The sequence below is a fragment of the Mustelus asterias genome, unplaced genomic scaffold (assembly GCF_964213995.1).
Source record: "Mustelus asterias unplaced genomic scaffold, sMusAst1.hap1.1 HAP1_SCAFFOLD_94, whole genome shotgun sequence".
Classification (NCBI taxonomy): domain Eukaryota; kingdom Metazoa; phylum Chordata; class Chondrichthyes; order Carcharhiniformes; family Triakidae; genus Mustelus; species Mustelus asterias.
The window spans coordinates 1005736-1023479 of record NW_027590142.1 but is presented as its reverse complement, the minus strand read 5'-3'; the positions used below and the strand labels follow the sequence as shown (position 1 = coordinate 1023479).

The window sequence follows — 17744 nt, the reverse complement described above, 5'->3', positions numbered from 1 at the left end:
GGGACAAAGCGACAAATCACCAGATGTACCAAATTGTATCTTGAAAACAAACACTGCGGGACATTGAGAGAGATCCAGTTCAGCAGCCGGCCCTGGAAACGAGCAATCGTTCCTCCAACCACCACCACAGTTGGCACCTGATCAGGTGGAGGGGCTGAAACCAAAAGGGCATCTCAGGGTCATGACCTGGGGAAAAGATGCCAAGTGGGGTCTGAGTGGTTTCTGGAGGATTTGAGGGGCTGCTTTGTGCTGAGGAGCTCGGTGAGGGGTAAAAGAGGCGTGAAAAACCCGGGGTTGGGAAGTTTTGGGTTGGTGCCACGTCCCCGGGTCAGTGTGCGGTGGCGTCCCCTCGAGAGAGGCGGGCTGACCCGGCTTGCCGCTTACTCGAGACCCCGGCTCCCCGCGCGGCCTCCGCACCTGCTGGTGCCGCTTAGGGTCCGCTTGTGCCAGCGCGCGCGGTTGACAAGTCCCACCCCTGCAGCCATGACAACGCCGCCGATCGTTAACCGTCCCCCCTTTCAAATCTGATTCCGATCAAGAGAAGAAGCCGCGCGCTTCCGTCAACAAAACACTCCCGCTGCAATGCGCATGTGCGAGCCCAACCGCCTGAGCGTTCTGCGGGCACCGCCTAAAGTCCCGCCCCCACATCGACGCCATCTTTGTCAGGGGCGCATCTGTTCCAACTCTCCACCTTCTGTCCAAATGGAGCACATGTGCCCCGCACAAAGATGGACGTCACTTAATGTCAGAGATATTTGCAATATTGAGTCCAGATTACCTTTTGTCAAAGCAAAAAGACATAGAAAGTGGGAGATATTTATACTGCAGGGTGAGGGAATGAAAGATGAGCTATAGCCACAGAAACCAGGGGAAAATACTGCGAATGGCTGTCGCATTCTCTCTTTGGACAGCCATTACAGCACCAGGGACTCAGGTTCGTTTCTCGGCTTGGGGTGACTGTGCGGAGTCTGCACGTTTTCCAGGTGTTCCTGTTTCCTCCCACACATCATCTTTTTCTTCTCATGAAAATCCAGTATTTCCGATCGCCCTGAATGAATTTTGAGGGGGGTTGAAGTGTGTAGTCGGACAAGTTGACAATGGACTTCCCTGCAGTGGTACTGTTTTCTACTGTGGTACCGGGGGAGGCTTGGTTGCTGCTGGTGGTGATGCCGAGTTTCTCAAGTTTCCTGTTTTTGGTGTGCATGTAGATGGTGTAGTTCCTTTGTCTCGTCTGCTTAGCAGAGTTTCGCAGCTGGTCTGCGTCCTGAGCGCAAGTTGAGAATATGGATTCGATCTTGGTTTCCAGGCTGCGGCGTTTGCTGTAGAGTTGGTGTATGAGGTGGTTGAGGAGGGTGAGAGAGGTGCGACGGCAAAGTCTCTCAGCGTAGTCTGTGTTATAGGTTGACCTGAGTGGGTTCGTGATCTGTAGTCCTTTCGGTATCTTGTCTGCTTTCTTGCATCTTTGTAGAAACTTGATGTCTGTGTCGATATGCGCGATCTTCTTGGCGATCCTCTCCACTTGGAGCCGGCAGTTTGCGGTGTCGATGGTAGTCATGATGTGGAGACATCATCTCCACATCATGAATTTTGAGGTTCAGGTCAGAGCGAAAAAATAAAAGCAAAAATCTGTGAATGCTGGAATCTGAAACAAAAACTGAAAATGAACCACTGTGGCAAATGCACATTCTCAATCTATTTTACCAGGTATTTGTTTCATTATTCAACATTTAACATCGATACATTTATTTATTATGCATCTCCTGATTCTGAATTGAATATCTCTGACATATGCAGCATTGAATTGCAAATATGACTGACCAACGAAACAGATCGAGTCACTGGTTAATGCACACCCCATGATGCTCATTTGAGATTGACCACAATCAGTTTATAAACAAAATCAAATATGTTTAATGGGAAGAGATTTAAGAATGACCAGTTAGTTTATTCTGGGTGTGAAATATTCTGGTGCCTAAATCCCATTCATCTATAGGAAAGTCCAGTAGATCTGCACTGAGCCTCGATTTCCTCATCAGCATGAATGGTTTTCCCTGTATCTTTATTATGAAAACCGATTTTAAAAAGATGTTTCTGTGCAATGTGCACCAATTCCTCTAGTTCAGTCACAGTATCACTTGTGTCTGTCTTTATGAGCACACACTACTATTAGACATGTTTCAGATGGTGATTAACTATGTTGGTCTACATCTATAAACCCATGGATCGAACAAGTTGCTAATATATGCACGGTGTCAAAATACAAACGTCTCTTTCCTGCAACTGCATCTAAAAATGCAGCATTTCTGATTTTCCTGAAAGCATTTGAGACCGAGGTCAAAACATAATATGGCAACATCGAGAATTGGATAATGTTCAGCAAATAACCAAAATCATGCATACTTCCTGAAATGCTAAAGTTTCTAGCTGGTTTTGAACCAGGGACTTCTCACGCATTAGGCAAACATGATAACCACTACACTACAGAAACTACCAGCAGTTCGGTGTAGCCAATCGACTTGTCTGCAAGGTTCAACTCTGCTGTGTTGCTGCAGGTTCTCATGGTTAGACTATCCACCAGTATCTATTACAAGCCCACCAACTCCCACAACTATCTTGACTGCAGTTCTTCACCCCACATCCTGAAAGGACTCCATCCCATTCTCTTCATTCTTTCGCCTCCGCCGCATCTGTTCTGATGATGCCACTTTCCTAAATAGCGTTGCAGATATGTCTTTCTTCTTCAACCGTTGAGGTTTTCCACCCACTGTTGTTGACAGGGCTCTTGACCATGTCCGACCCATCCCCCAGCCACTGCTCTCACTCCCTCCCCTCCCTCCCAGAACCAGGACAGGGTTCCCCTTGTCTTCACTTTTCACCCAACCAGCCTCCGCATTCAAAGGATCATCCTCTGCCATTGCTGCCAATTCCAGCATGATGCCACTACCCAACACATCTTCCCTTTAAGCCCCCCCCCCCCCCACTCCACCATCAGCATTCCACAGGCATCATCCTCTCTGGGATACCCTGGTCCACTCCTGCATCCCACCCAACATCCTATCCCCTACCCATGGCACCTTCCTATGCAATAGTAGAAGGTGCAACATCTGCCAATTTACCTCCTCCCTGTTCACCTCCCGGGTCCTGAACACCCTTTCAGGTGAAGCAGTGCTTCACATGCACCTGCTTCAACCTGGTCTATTCAATTCGCTGCTCCCAATCCAGTCTACTCTACATTGGAGAGACCAAACACAAATTGGATGACTGCTTTGTTGAACACCTTCACTCCATCCGCAAGCAGGATCCAGAGCTTCCTGTCACTTGCCCCTTCAACACGCCACCCTGCTCTCCTGCCCACATGTCCGTCCTTGGCCTTTTCCAATGTTCTAGTGAACCCCAATGCAAATTGGAGGAACAGAACCTCATCTTCCGATTGGGCACTTTACAGCCTTCCAGACTGAACATTGTGTTCAAGAACTTCAGACCATGTTTCTCCCCTCCACCTTCACCCCATTTCCATTTATTTTATTTCATTTTGTTTCTTCTTTTCATCTCATTCCTCCACTTCATCGTACTTCTTTCTCACTTCCATTTTTCAACTTCTTCATTCCTGCTCTTCTTCTCGCCCGCACCCGCCCCCTCCCTCCCACCAACCGCCCCTCCCCCCTCCCCCCTCCCCCACCCCTACCAACCCCCCCTCCATTCAGGGCAAACCATCTGTACCTCTGCTCTACCGTTCTGATTAACACTTTTCATACCTCTCTCAGCCTTCTGCATTCTCCTTTTCATTCCCTTTGTCCAATTACAGCACCCCCCTTCCACCCTCATAATATAAATCTTGTCTGATTTTCTTTGCCCTGAGCCCTGATGAGGGGTCATCCAAACTCGAAACGTTGGCTAGTTACTCAATATTTGTTTCGTTATTCAATATTAAATATGAATACATGTATTTAATACATACATCTTCATTCTGAGTTGAATATCTCGGGAATATGCAACATTGCATTGCAAACATTACTGACCAATAAAAGAAATCGAGTCACTGGGTAATACACATCCCATGGTGCTTATTTGAGACAGTCAGCTTTTAAACAATATCAAATATCTTTAAAGGGAAAAGATTTAATAATGATCTGCTGGTTATACTTCATCCCTCTTTATTCTGCGTGTGAAACATTCTGGCGCCTAAATCCCATACATCTATAGAAAAGTCCAGCAGATCTACACTTGAGTTTCGATTTACTCATCTGCCTGAGTGATTTTTTCCCATTTCTTTATTATGAAGAACAATTTTAAAAATATGTTTCCAGGAAATGTGCGCCATTTCCTCGAGTTCAGTTACAGTTTCACTTGTGTCTGTCTTTATGAGCACACAGTACTATTACACCTGTTTCAGATGGTGATTAACTATGTTAGTCTGCATTTATAAATCCATTAAATTCTGTTATGGACTGAACAAGTTGCTAATATGCGCACGGTGTCAAAGTACAAACATTTATTTCATCATTGCGTCTTAAAATACAGCATTTCTGATTTTGCTGAGAGCATTTGAGGCCGAGGTCAGAGCAAAGATAACATGGCTGCAACATTGAGATTCAGATCATGTTCAGCAACAACTGAAACCATGCAAAACTTCCCTCATACTCACTGAATAATTTCAATAAATGCTTCTGCCCGGTTTTGAACCGGGGACCTTTCGCGTGTGAGGCGAACGTGACAACCACTACACTACAGAAACAATTGACAGCATAGTGCCACCAATTGGCATGATCACAATGTTCAACTCGACTGTGTTGCTGCAGGCTCCAATGGTTATACTGAGAGTCCATGTCACTCAATACAAGACAAAAACCGTTTCTTTCAACCTGATTTCTCAACTTATCTTGAACTTCAACCTTTAAAAGCGGTCGTCCGGCAAATATCTAAGGGAGCAATGATTTCTGCTCAATCATTAATACATCATTCTCATCTTCCATCGAATAATTTCAACCAGTTCCACCCAATATTTGTTCGCTGTTCAATGTTTAATATTAACATATTTTTATTCATTACATATCTCCTCATTCTGAATGAAATATCTCCGAAATAGGCAACATTGAATTGCAAACATGGCTGACCAACAAAAGGAATCGGGTCACTGGGTAATACACATGTCACGGTACTTAATTGAGATTGACCACAATCAGCTTTTAAACAAAATCAAATATATTTAAAGGGAATAGATTTAAGAATGATTTGTTAGTTATACTTGATCCCTCTTTATTCTGTGTATGAAACACTCAGGCGTCTTAATCCCGTTCAGCTGTAGGAAAGTCCAGTAGATCCGCACTGATTCTCGATTTCCTCAACTGTCTGAGTGGTTTTCCCTATTTCTTTACTCTGAAGAACGATGTTAAATAATGGTTCCGCGCAATGTGCGCCATTTCCTCCAATTCAGTTACAGTTTCACTTGTGTCTGCCTTTTGGAGCACACAATCCTATTACACATGGTTCAGATGATGATTAACTTTGTTAGTCTGCATCAACAAAGCCATTCAATTCTGTTGTGGATTGAATGAGTTGCTGATATGTCCACGGTGTCAAAACAGGGACATCTATTTCCTCTCATTGCGTCATAAAAATACAAGATCTCTGATTTTGCTGAAAGATTTTGAGGCCGAGGTCAGAGCAAAGATAACATGTCTTTAATATCGAGTTTCGGATAATGTTCAGCAACAAATTTCAATCATGTAAACTTCCCTCACCTTAATGAACAAATTATAATAATATTTCGGCATGGTTTTGAACTAGGGATTTTCCGTGTGTGAGGTGAATGCAACCACCATTACACTACAGAAACTGCTGGCGTCCGTAGGACCCAATGGGACTCTTTTGAAATGTTGCAACACTCATTGGGACTGCTGTAGACATATTGATCCAATAAAGACTTTGATTTGATTTGATTTATTATTGTCACATGTATTAACATACAGTGAAAAGTATTGTTGCGCTCTATACAGACAAAACATACCGTTCATAGAGAAGGAAATGAGAGCGTGCAGAATGCAGTGTTACAGTCATAGCTCGGGTGCAGAGAAAGATCAGCTTAATGCAAGGTAAGTCCATTCAAACGTCTGACAGCAGCAGGGAAGAAGCTATTCTTGAGTCGGTTGGTACGTGACCTCAGACTTTTGTATCTTTTTCCCGAAGGAAGAAGGTGAAGGAGAGAATGTCCAGAGTGCATGGGGTCCTTAATGCCTCTGCCAGTTATATTATGATGAGCTACCAAACTGATGTATCGGTGCGGGCTTGGTGGGCCGAAGGGCCTGTTCCTGTGCTGCACTGTTCTTTGTTCTCATTTCAATTTCCTTCTCTCATTCCATGAAGCTGATTTTTCTCCCTTTCAAGTCATTGTCCAATCCCCATTTGAAGAAGGAGTTTCTGTGGAATCCATGTACAGTTTGCTTTAAGTAACAACGTTTCCCTGACCCAATGGCATGAAGTATTGGATATAGCTTCCCAATATAGTTTTCAATGTAAACATATATTTACAAATTTACAAAATTTACAAAACGAGTTTAATCGGATGAAGCATCTCCCCATTATTTCTGAATTATATATAATATAACTAATTAACTCCACAACTTTCCAGAGTGTGGAATATAACAGAGGAGAATTAATCACCTATACCTGAAGCAGTCTCCTTGTGTTGTCCTCCTGTGTCCCAAACATCCGATCTGGCAACCTCGAGAATGGGTGGGGAATCTGTCTTACCTACACTGACCTCACACGGGGTGGCACGGTAGCACAGTGGCACACTGCTGCCTCACAACGCCAGGGACTCGGGTTCGATTCCTGGCTTGGGTCTGAGTGGAGTTTGCACGTCCTTCCTGTGTCTGTGTGGATTTGCTCCAGTTTCCTCCCACAGTCCGAAAGACGTGCTGGTTAGGTGCATTCCCATGCTAAATTTCTCCCTTCGTGTACCCGAACAGGTGGCGAAGTGTGGCGACTAGGGGATTTTCACAGTAACTTCATTGCAGTATTAATGTAATCCAGCTGTGACATTAATAAATAAACTTTAAACATGATATGGACACATCCAGAATATGTCTGGCTGTAAAAATAAATACATCCATTATTGCTTATTCTCCAAAAGTGTCCACTGTTGAGTCATCAATTAATGATCACCATTGATGAGAAATAGATTTCTGGCTGTTCCTGTTGTTAAAATGGGCAGTTCCATCGCAATGAATATCTAACACGATATTGCCGCACTGACACGACCCCAGGGAATTCCAGTTCAGGAAGTTTACTCTGGAGCTAGTACGCTTTTGACATTGTCCATGGGTGAACTTCTCTTGAGTGTGTCAGTGGCTGTTTTAGTCTGTTTGTTTATCTTCCTTAGTGATTGTCTGTGTGTGTTTGAGTCGATCAGTTTGAGAATCGATCACTGTGTTTACTTGTCCCTGTGTCTATGCTTTTGTTGATTCTGTGCGGTTCACGAGGCTTCTAGTGAACACGGAGTTGGAGTTATTCGTGTGTTTTCATAGTTAGCAACTCAGACTAATGTGTCAGAAATCTACAGAATAATTCCGGATTTATAACGAGGGACATTGGAATTGATGTCTGTGTCTGGGCTTTTATCTATATGTTTATATATCCTGACACGTGTTGGTCTTTGCACGTGGCCGTGTGTGTATCTGCTCTCCCCGTGTCTGCGTGGGTTTCTTCCGTGTGCTCCAGTTTCCTCCAACAGTCCAAAGATGTACAGGTTAGTTTGATTGGCCATGATAAACTGACCCTAGTGTCAGGGGGATTAGCGGGGTTAATGTATGAGGTTACGGGAAGAGGGCCTGGGTAGGTTTGTGATCGGTACAGACTCGTTGGGCCGAATGGCATTTTTCTGTACTGTACAAATTCTATGATTCTATGATTCTATTATCTAGATATCTATCTATCAGCCTTTACAGGTGACCGTGTGTGTATCTGTTTCCAATATGCGGCATTGCTGTCCACGGGAGGGCGCTCTCTGATCACTTATGAAAAATCACGATTCCCTTCGAGAGGAAGCGTCTGTTTGAAGATGTAAAAATGGGCGGAGAGACGAAGTGACTTTCGGCCTCATACCATTCCACTGACTGTTTCAACTTCTCCATTTCCAGGTCTTATGCAGACAGTGATCACTGCCTCTGTTTCTGGTGTTCAGACTGGAACTATGGAGGTGAAAGTCTGTCTGTCTCTGGTTATTGTCCTGGTGATGTGGAGATGCCGGCGTTGGACTGGGGTAAACACAATAAGAAGTTTAACAACACCAGCTTAAAGTCCAACAGGTTTATTTGGTAGCAAAAGCCACACAAGCTATCGGAGCTCCAAGCCCCTTCACTCACCTGAAGAAGGGGCTTGGAGCTCCGAAAGCTTGTGTGGCTTTTGCTACCAAATAAACCTGTTGGACTTTAACCTGGTGTTGTGAAACTTCTTATTGTCCTGCTCACAGGACGGTCATTTTGAACCTTTGACTGAAATCCGCCAATCACCATATTCATTGCCCATTTCCATTTCTAGGCGATTATTCCGTTGTTGTTACTCCTTCTAAACCGCTGCGTGTCTGTTGTCTGTTTTCAGAGATGAATAACGGTGACTCAGTGTCCCAGTCAGAACCAAGAGTTGAAGCAGCAGAGGGTGAAGATTCAGCAATACCCTGCAGTTACTCTGTATAGGGTTTACCTACAGTCTATGTCCTGTTCTGGTATCGCCAGTATCCACACCGAGCTCCTCAGTATCTGCTCAGAGCCGAGAGTTATGGATTTACCGATACGGCTCCCGGCTTTAAACATTTCAGCTGGAATCTCAGCGAGACACAAAGCACTTTTCACTTGTCCATGAAAGATTTGAAGATGACAGATAACGCCGTGTATTACTGTGCACTGAGACCCACACTGAATGAGGATCCCGCGGGCTTCGTACAAAAACTGGCGCAGGTCCTCAATCAATGGTTCCTTGTCCGCAAAACACATTGCATTGAATTTCAGAGAAAATGTACAGATGATGAACCTGACAATGCTGCCCCAGCTGAGTGGCTTTCCCTCCCTAACGTCAGTGATTGTCACTGTTGGGGAAATGTGACATTTGGCGCTCAGATTATTCCTGTATAAATCCAATCATTTCCTGATCAAAATCACAAAACCCACAGATGTCCCGAGTGAATAACTTAATAAATCAGTACTTCCCATCTTTCTGTATCAGATGCCTATCTGTCAGGGGAACCTGTTAAATGTGATCCAATATTAAAGGCACACTGAGAGTTGTCACATTCTGAAGTTTCTGGACAGAAATCATGACTGATTGAATCAGTACTTTCCCAGTATAAGAGTAATCCCAGTGGAAATGCAAGTCAATGTGGACTTGGGTGATTACTTATCCCCGGTATAAATAAAGCAGTAGCTACTATTATGTTCATGCAGTGGATGCACTCATTAATACCCGCAGAGTAAATGAGGGTAAATTATTTATTTCACTTTTAACTTTATTTAGAAAGAAAAATCTATCTATAAAAAGGGGGACATTGAGTTCGAATGAAAGAGGGTTAACCGAGAAAGAGACAGTGTAACTGATAATGTTATTCACCTCTCATGGAGAGAGAAAGAGCGTGAGAAAAACACACACAGCCCGGGATGGAATGTGTTTGGAGGGAGCCAGCTGTGTTTAGTCCTCCACTAACAGTGTTTGGTCCACAGCTGACGTTATCTCAAGGGGACCAGCCAATTGCAACACTGGGAAAACCCCCCAATTTGCCAATTATTGAAGCTGCCTCTGGTCTGAGTTTACTCCGTGATATAAGACTAGAAGCAACAACATATTTTAAACAGTGTCGCTGTTTACTGTCCATTCAGGAACCACATGTTCCCTGCGTGTTCTACTGATAATAATGGACATGCTGCCCCGTGAGTCTGTGCTCAAATCCTCAGTGTGTGTTCAATGGGTTATATTCACTCACAGATTTCTCACACAGTCTATATGTTGTTACAGGAACCAATGGCCAAACTTCAGTTTCCCAGGAGCCGCCTGAATTAACGGTTCAGGAAGTACAGACGGTAATTTTGAACTGCAGTTATAAAGCTAAGTACGTTGACCAAACTCTATTCTGGTACATCCTGTACCCCGGAGAAGCTCCGAGATATTTAGTGAAAAGTTACGGCAAGGGGAAGGGGGATAAGTCTCCTGATGTTTCGGACCAGTTTTCTGCTAATTTGGACAGAGACAAGAAAACAGCTCCATTAAATATCACCGGGGTCCGTGTCTCTGTCTCTGCCGTGTATCTGTAACAGTGTGCGCTGAACCGCAGTTACAGAGACGCAGTTAGTCCGTACAAAAACCAGCAAAGGCATTCTCACCTCCTCTCACTGAATCCGATCTCTGAGCTGGATTGTGAACAGTTAATAGAAACAAAATCATCTCATTAAAACCAATTAAACCGAATGATCAGGTTCTTTGTGCTGAATGTCTGTCAGTGTATGTAAAATCCCTCTTTATAGTAGTTTCTGTCGTTTACGAGCAACTCTGAATAGGAGACTCTGGTGCTGTTATTACAACATGAAATAAAACTAATCAGAGTCATATCTCAAAAATCATCTCAGTCAAAAACCATACATTCGCTTTAATGCACTCTATGTGTCAAAGAGAGCGATGATTGTACAGTCGTTTGATTTCTTGAAGGCAGTTGATAGATTTGTGGATATTCAGGGAAATAACGGATATGGAAGTAGTCACAGAGTCATAGAGTCATAGAGGTTTACAGCATGGAAACAGACCCTTCTGCCCAACTTGTCCATGCTACCCTCTTCTAACCACTATGCAAGTCCCAATTGCCCGCGTTTGGCCCATATCCCAACAAAATATTTGTCTGAGCATAAAGACTTATCCCGCGGTTTCGATTTCCCAAAGCACTTCTGGTGATTACAGCAGACTTTTAAAGAAAGACTTTCGGGCATGTGGGCTTTGCTGGCTCGGCCGCTATTTATTGCCCATCCCTAGTTGTCCTTCAGGAACTTTCTGACGCTCTTCTCAATTAGGTTTCTGCATTCAGTCGATTTTCTTACCAAATGTTCCAGTCTCTAGAGTACACCAAACCTGTCCTCCGACATTATTAATAGAGATATTAATCATTGTTCATTGGATTCTAAGCATGTATTGAAATAAACTTTTGTACCTTTACTGTTAAGAATTCTGAGTTTTAATATGTGTCAAGTGTTCATTGTGTTAATATGAGTCACATTCTTCCGAACTCTTTCCAATGAAGTTTCTCTTCGATTCCCAGTTGATACTTTTATTTCATTACTGTAACATTGAGAGATGTTTAATCAGGCTGATGTGATTATGAGGATTTGCCTCAGCAGGCGGGCATCAGTTTACACTATTGACTGACATATCAAACCAAACTGTATTCGTTTCTTTGCCCCGAGTTTCTTTGAAACATCAGAACAAGGGTACAACTAGTTCAAGGCTACCTGCAGCATTTTGAATTCTCAATATTAGTGCCGATTTCCCGGTGATTCCAAATAAACAACAGCTAATTCTTCCCTCGCACAGTGAATGTAATAATCAGACGGATTCTGTGAACGATTTTAGATGGTGTTTGTGTGAATTGTGGGCTGGTTTGCGTTCACAGGAATGTATTGACGTGTTAGTGTATAACCCGCTGTTAGAAACAACACTCGACAGACAGCAGCTGTGACTCAGAAACTTGCGGCAGTTTTTGTACGAGGATTTCACTCGTTCTCATCACTGTGAGACTCTGTGCACAGTAATAGACCGCGGTGTCAGACAGCCGCAGCTCCGAAATAGTCACTCGGTACAAATTGTCTGACTGCTGGACTGAATCAGAAAACCGAGTCCGAGCGAAATCCGCCTTTAATTCAAAACCGCCCTTCTTGTCTCTCCGGACTGCAAACTCAGGCTGTTTTCCTGGGTATTGACGATACCAAAATAAATAATAAGCATCGTCGGTAAAGGTGCAGTTTAAAGTGACATCTTCTCCCTCTGTCCGTGTGAGTGAGGATTCCCGCTGAGGAACAGAATCTCCATCGCTCAGATCTGAAACACACGGTTAAAGAAAGGAAAAACATTGATTAAAAGTTCAATTGAACTAAGGGAGAAAATTCACTGACAGTGCAACATAAAAATATGTATTGAATGTATTGAATCATACCACATTCTCTCCAACTGATCTATGTTCCCGTTTACAGTCCCCTGGAGATTCCTCCCTCTCGCCTCTTCTCAATGCAGTTGTCCCTTTCTTCCTCAGCTGTTTAGTTTAGTTTACCTTTAAATAAGTATTTGCTCCTCTCCTCAAGTGTTCATTGTGTTAATATGAGTCACATTCTACCCAACTCTTTCTAAAGATGTTTCTCTCCGATTCCCAGTTGATCTATTTGTTTCATTAGAATTTTGGGACATATATTTGGATTCCTCCTACAAGTGGAATCATCCTCTCCCCGTCCACCACGCCAATCCTCGTTATCATTATAAATAGATCAGTCAGGTTTGCGTTAGTTTCTTTGGTCAGTCGAGAAAGTAATCATAATCTTGCATTCTGATAGCTCTCATCTCCCAATCCGAGTACCATTTCTCGAAATCGCCTTTTCAGTGTGCTTTTCGAATCTATTTTCAAAAGACTAAAACCACTCGCAAGAATTCATTTGTCCAATACCTGTATAACATGAATGTCCTGCTTTTCAACTTTATTCCTCCAGAAAATAACTCATTTTTAAAGTATTAAACTCATCAACAATGAATGTCACCCAGATCAGAGTGAAAACGGGGAGCCGCATTGCTGCTGCTCCTGGATTCCAGGGACTTGTTTCTCCAAAAGCTGCAGAAGCTTGAACAAGATAAAGCTGAGAGCATTGGCTGTGGCTGATCTGACGTCACACCCTACAGAACCTATGGTCGGAAGAGTGGAGAGCACTGATTAGAGAATAAAGAGCTGATTGGATACCACAATCTACAAATTGGTTTATTCCTGGCAGCGTCATCAGCTGATATCCAATAAGCTCCTGGGCTCTTTGCTCTGGATTCATCCAATTAGCTGAGAGCTCCTTTCTGCGCTAATTCATGACAGTAAGAACTCTCACAACACCAGGTTAAAGTCCAACAGGTTTATTTGGTAGCACAAGCTTCCGGAGCGCTGCTCCTAGAATCAGACAAACTGGGAGCACCAGCTCAGTACAATAAATTTTCAGCATTCTTAATATCGCAATCCGTCAACAGTATAAAATTTTAGAAAATGCTCATTAGAATGCATGCCTCTATTTCAGGTTTTATTTCTCTCATTGTTTTTCTGAATGAAATAACTGAATATTGTTTCAAAAGATGTATAGGAGGAATTGTCTTGGGTTTGGATAAACTTGATTTGATTTGATTTAGCATTTTCACAAACACTGGTCTACAGTGGAAAGTATTGTTTCTTGCATGCTATACAGACAAAGTTTACCATACATAGAGAACATAGGGGAGAAGGACAGGAGAGGGTGCAGGATGCAGTGTTACAATTAAAACCAGGGTGTAGAGAAATAACAGCTTAATGTATGGTAGATCCATTTAAAAGTCCGATGGCAGCAGGGGAGAAGCCGTCCTTCAGTCGGTTGGTACGTGACCTCAGACATCCGTTTCTTTTTCCCAACGGAATAAGGTGGAGAAGCGTATGCCCGGTGTGCATGGGGTCCTTGATTATGCCGGGCGCTTTTCTGAGGCAGCGGGAAGTGTAGACAGAGTCAGTGGATGGGAGGCTGGTTTGCGTGATGGACCAAGTTTCCTTCAGGACTCTTTGTAAAGAGCAGGGATGTGGACTTATTTGGATAGCCCATGCGAAGTCCTGGCACAGGCACAATAGGTCAACAGACTCCTCCTTGTCTGTACGGTGCACAGATCTCCGTCTGCAACTGAAGTGACTGAACAAATAACTGCTGTCGGTGCAGACCTGGCTCAATATCGCGGTGATGATATTAATTTGGATTAACCTTTCCCGCACAACAGTCAAGAGCTCAACGTTAACAAAATACATAGAAATAAAGAGCAGTAAAATGCTAACATGCTTCAGCCGGCCCGAGTAACCATTTTCCTGAGGAATGGATAGTACCATAGAGTCATAGAGTCATATAAGTTTACAACATGGAAACAGGCCCTTTGACCCAACTTGTCCATGCTGCCCTTTTTTTCAAACCCTGAAGCTAGTCCCAATTGCCCGCATTTGGCTCATATCCCTCTATACCCATCAGACCCATGTAACTTTCTAAATGCTTTTCAAAAGACAAAATTGTACCCGCGTCTACTAATACCTCTGGCAGCTTGTTCCAGACACTCACCACCCTCTGTGTGAAAAAATTGCCCCTCTGGACACTTTTGTACGGTCTCCCTCTCACCTTAAACCTATGCCTCTAGCTTTAGACTCCCCCACCATTGGGAAAAGATATTGACTATCTAGCTGATCTACCCCTCATTATTTTATAGACCTATGTAAGATCACCCCTCAGCCTTCGACGCTCCAGAGAAAAAAAGTCCCAGTCTATCCAGCCTCTCCTTACAACTCAAACCATCAAGTCCCGGTAGCATCCTAGTAAATATTGTCTCCACTCTTTCTAGTTTAATAATATCCTTTCTATAATAGGGTGACCAGAAATGTACACAATATTCTAAGTGTGGCCTTACCAATGTCTTGTACAACTTCAAAAAGACGTCCTAACTACTGTATTCAATGCTCTAACCAATGAAAACAACCATTCTGAATGCCGTCTTCACCACTCTGTCCACCCGTGACTGTACTTTCAAGGAGCGATGAACATGTACCCCTAGATGTCTTTGTTCTGTAACTCTCCCCAACGCCCTACCATTAACTGAGTAAGTCCTGCCTTGGTTCAATCTACCAAAATGCATCACCTCGCATTTATCTAAACTAAATTCCATCTGCATTCGTCAGCCCACTGGTCAATTGATCAAGATCCCGTTGCAGTCCGAGAAAACCTTCTTCAATGTGTACTATGCCACCAATCTTGGTGTCATCTGGAAACTTACTAACCATGCCTCCTATATTCTCATCCAAATCATTAATATAAATGACAAATAACAGCGGACCCAGTACTGATCCCTCAGGCAAACCTCTGGTCACAGGCCTCCAGTTTGAAAAACAACCCTCGGCAATTACCCTCTGGCTTGTGTCATCAACCCAATTTTGTATCCATTTAGCTACGTCGCCCTGGATCCCATGATATTTAACCTTATGCAACAACCTGCCATGCGGTACCTTGTGAAAAGCCTTGCTAAAGTCCATGTAGACAACATCACCTGCACTGCCCTCATCTACCTTCTTGGTTACCCCTTCAAAAAGCATAATCAAGTTTGTGAGACATGATTTTTCCACTCACAAAGCCATGCTGAATGTCCCTAATCAGTTCCTGCGTCTCTAAATTCCTGCAGATCTTGCCTCTCAAAATACCTTACAACTTACCCACCACAGGTATGAGGCTCACTGGCCTGTAGTTCCCAGGCTTTTCCCTGCAGCCCTTTTAAAACAAAGGCACAACATTTGCCTCCCTCAAATCTTCAGGCACATCACCTGTGACTGTCGATGATTCAAATATCTCTGCTGGGGGACTCGCAATTTCCTCCCTCGCCTCCTACAATGTCCTGGGATACATTTCATCAGATCCCGGGGATTTATCCACCTTGATGCGCTTTAAGACTTCCAACACCTCCTTCTCAGTAATATGTACACTCCTCAAGACATCACTATTTATTTCCCCAAGGCCCCGAACATCTATGCTTTTCTCAACAATAAATACTTATAAGAAATATTCATTTCGGATCTGACCCAGCTGTTGTGGATCCGCACATCGATGACCTAGTTGATCCTTAACAGACCCTACTCTCTTCCTTGTTATTCTTTTGCCTTTTATGTATTTGTAGAAGCTCTATGTATTCACCAGTAGTTCACAATGTAGTCAACTTACTGAAGGGAGCAGTGACAGCTGTGAGGATTGTGAACTCGCAAACTGGGACGTTGTGCTTTTTTCCAAAAGAAAACTTATTCATAAAGTATCTGAAAGAACATTACAAAATACTTCAAAATGGCCATAACAGCAAGTGCAATAACATTCAAGGTTTCGACAATGAAGCTGTTGCACTCTGTGTATAATTAAAGGAACATTACAGAATTTTTCAGAACGGTTTTTACAGAAAGTGCAATAACGTTTAGGTTTCGGACACAGATAATTTTGCACTCTGACGTGCTTCAACGCATTCAATGAAACATTACAGAACGTTGCAAAATGGTCATTTCAGAAAGTGCAGTGATACTGAAGTTTTCTGCAAAGATAATGTTGCACATTGAAGAGCTTCAGTGCAATCAATGGAACATAATACATATTTCAAGATCGTCAATACAGGAGGGGCGATGTTATTTAGGTTGTCTACATTGAACAAGTTACACTCTCAGGTGCTTCAGTAGAATTGCGAGACGTGTAATATTCACTGCATTCATTCAATGTGAGTCCAACAGCACGGGGCATTCATATAGAGTTCTGCTCCCCTCAGATCACAATGGCCGAAAGATCGCAGTTTTCCTCATTGCGCCTTTGCAGCAACAGCCCCAAGGTTTAGTGCGTCCCTCAATCGGTAGCCCTGTGCCCTGGAATGTGTTGTCTGCAACACTCGATCGAGGACAATTCTTTGCACATGAAGATCAACTGGTTTCGGGAAGGCAAATGGTGTATTTTACCCAGTTGAAAATTCTCCAACAGCAATTGGTGCTTGTCTCGGTTTGTCCCTGGGAACAGCCCGTAGAGCACAGAGTCCTTCGTCACGGAGTTGCTCAGGATGAACCACGACCAATAAAAAAAGCTTCTCATCACCTCGGGATATAACTGGATAGTTTATCTGCTACGTGCGGGTTTTGTGTCTCAGTGACTCACTGACACAGTAGCACACCCCAGCGCCTGATACCGATGTGCTGTCTCCATTAGGACTGGTCAAACGTCTTGTTGAGTGAATGAAGAGTTTGAAGAGTCTGTGGCGTTTCTGCTAACAGATGAAATGACAAATTTCAGGCCACGGTTCTGTTGCAGGCTGAACGAGCGGATGCTCTCAGGGCATCAGGTGATTGTATTTCATTGGATTTCAATCGATTGTCTCTTTTGTGTTAATATCTGCTGTGATTGAGAGATCGCAGACACTCCACCGATAATTGTCCATGCAAAAGAAAGTTGTTTTTTATGGTCAACACTCTCCTTCAAAAATTGCTCACTTAAAATCAAAACGGGAAGCTGCAATTCCACTAATTGCCGTTTCCTGGTTTCGGCATTCTCTCGATCCAGAATATTAAAGGAGAATGACGTCAATGGAGGTTTAATGGAATACGTAATCATATATATTACTTCCATGGTAAATATCTTTCATATCGTCACCGAGGACAAAGTAGAAATGCAACACTGATGTATGGTTTTCGATTAGTTGCCTTGGGACAGAATTTTCATATATCCTTTACAGTAAAAGGCAGAATTATCTCCTTTGCTCAGCCAACTCGGAGTTTCAAAGTCGCAAATGTTTAGCTCAGTTTCTCTCTCCACAGAGTCTTTCCAGCAATTTTCTGTTTTTATTTCAGATCTCCCCTATCATATGTGCACATAGACATGCATTATTTCATATTGGCACCGAGAACATTCCTGTCGGTTGCAATTCCTCCTGTGTTTCATTATATCCAAGGAAATGACTAATAACGG

The 17744-nt window shown here is 43.3% G+C and overlaps 1 protein-coding gene and 1 non-coding gene across 2 annotated transcripts in view; one reads left to right on the top strand and one right to left on the bottom strand.

Annotated features, from left to right (window-relative positions):
* LOC144484165 (uncharacterized) overlaps positions 1-17744 on the top strand; it is a 385513-nt gene that overhangs the window by 166822 nt on the left and 200947 nt on the right. The window lies entirely within an intron of this gene.
* trnav-cac (transfer RNA valine (anticodon CAC)) lies at positions 4663-4735 on the bottom strand. The gene has a single exon. It is a non-coding gene; the product is annotated as a tRNA-Val (tRNA).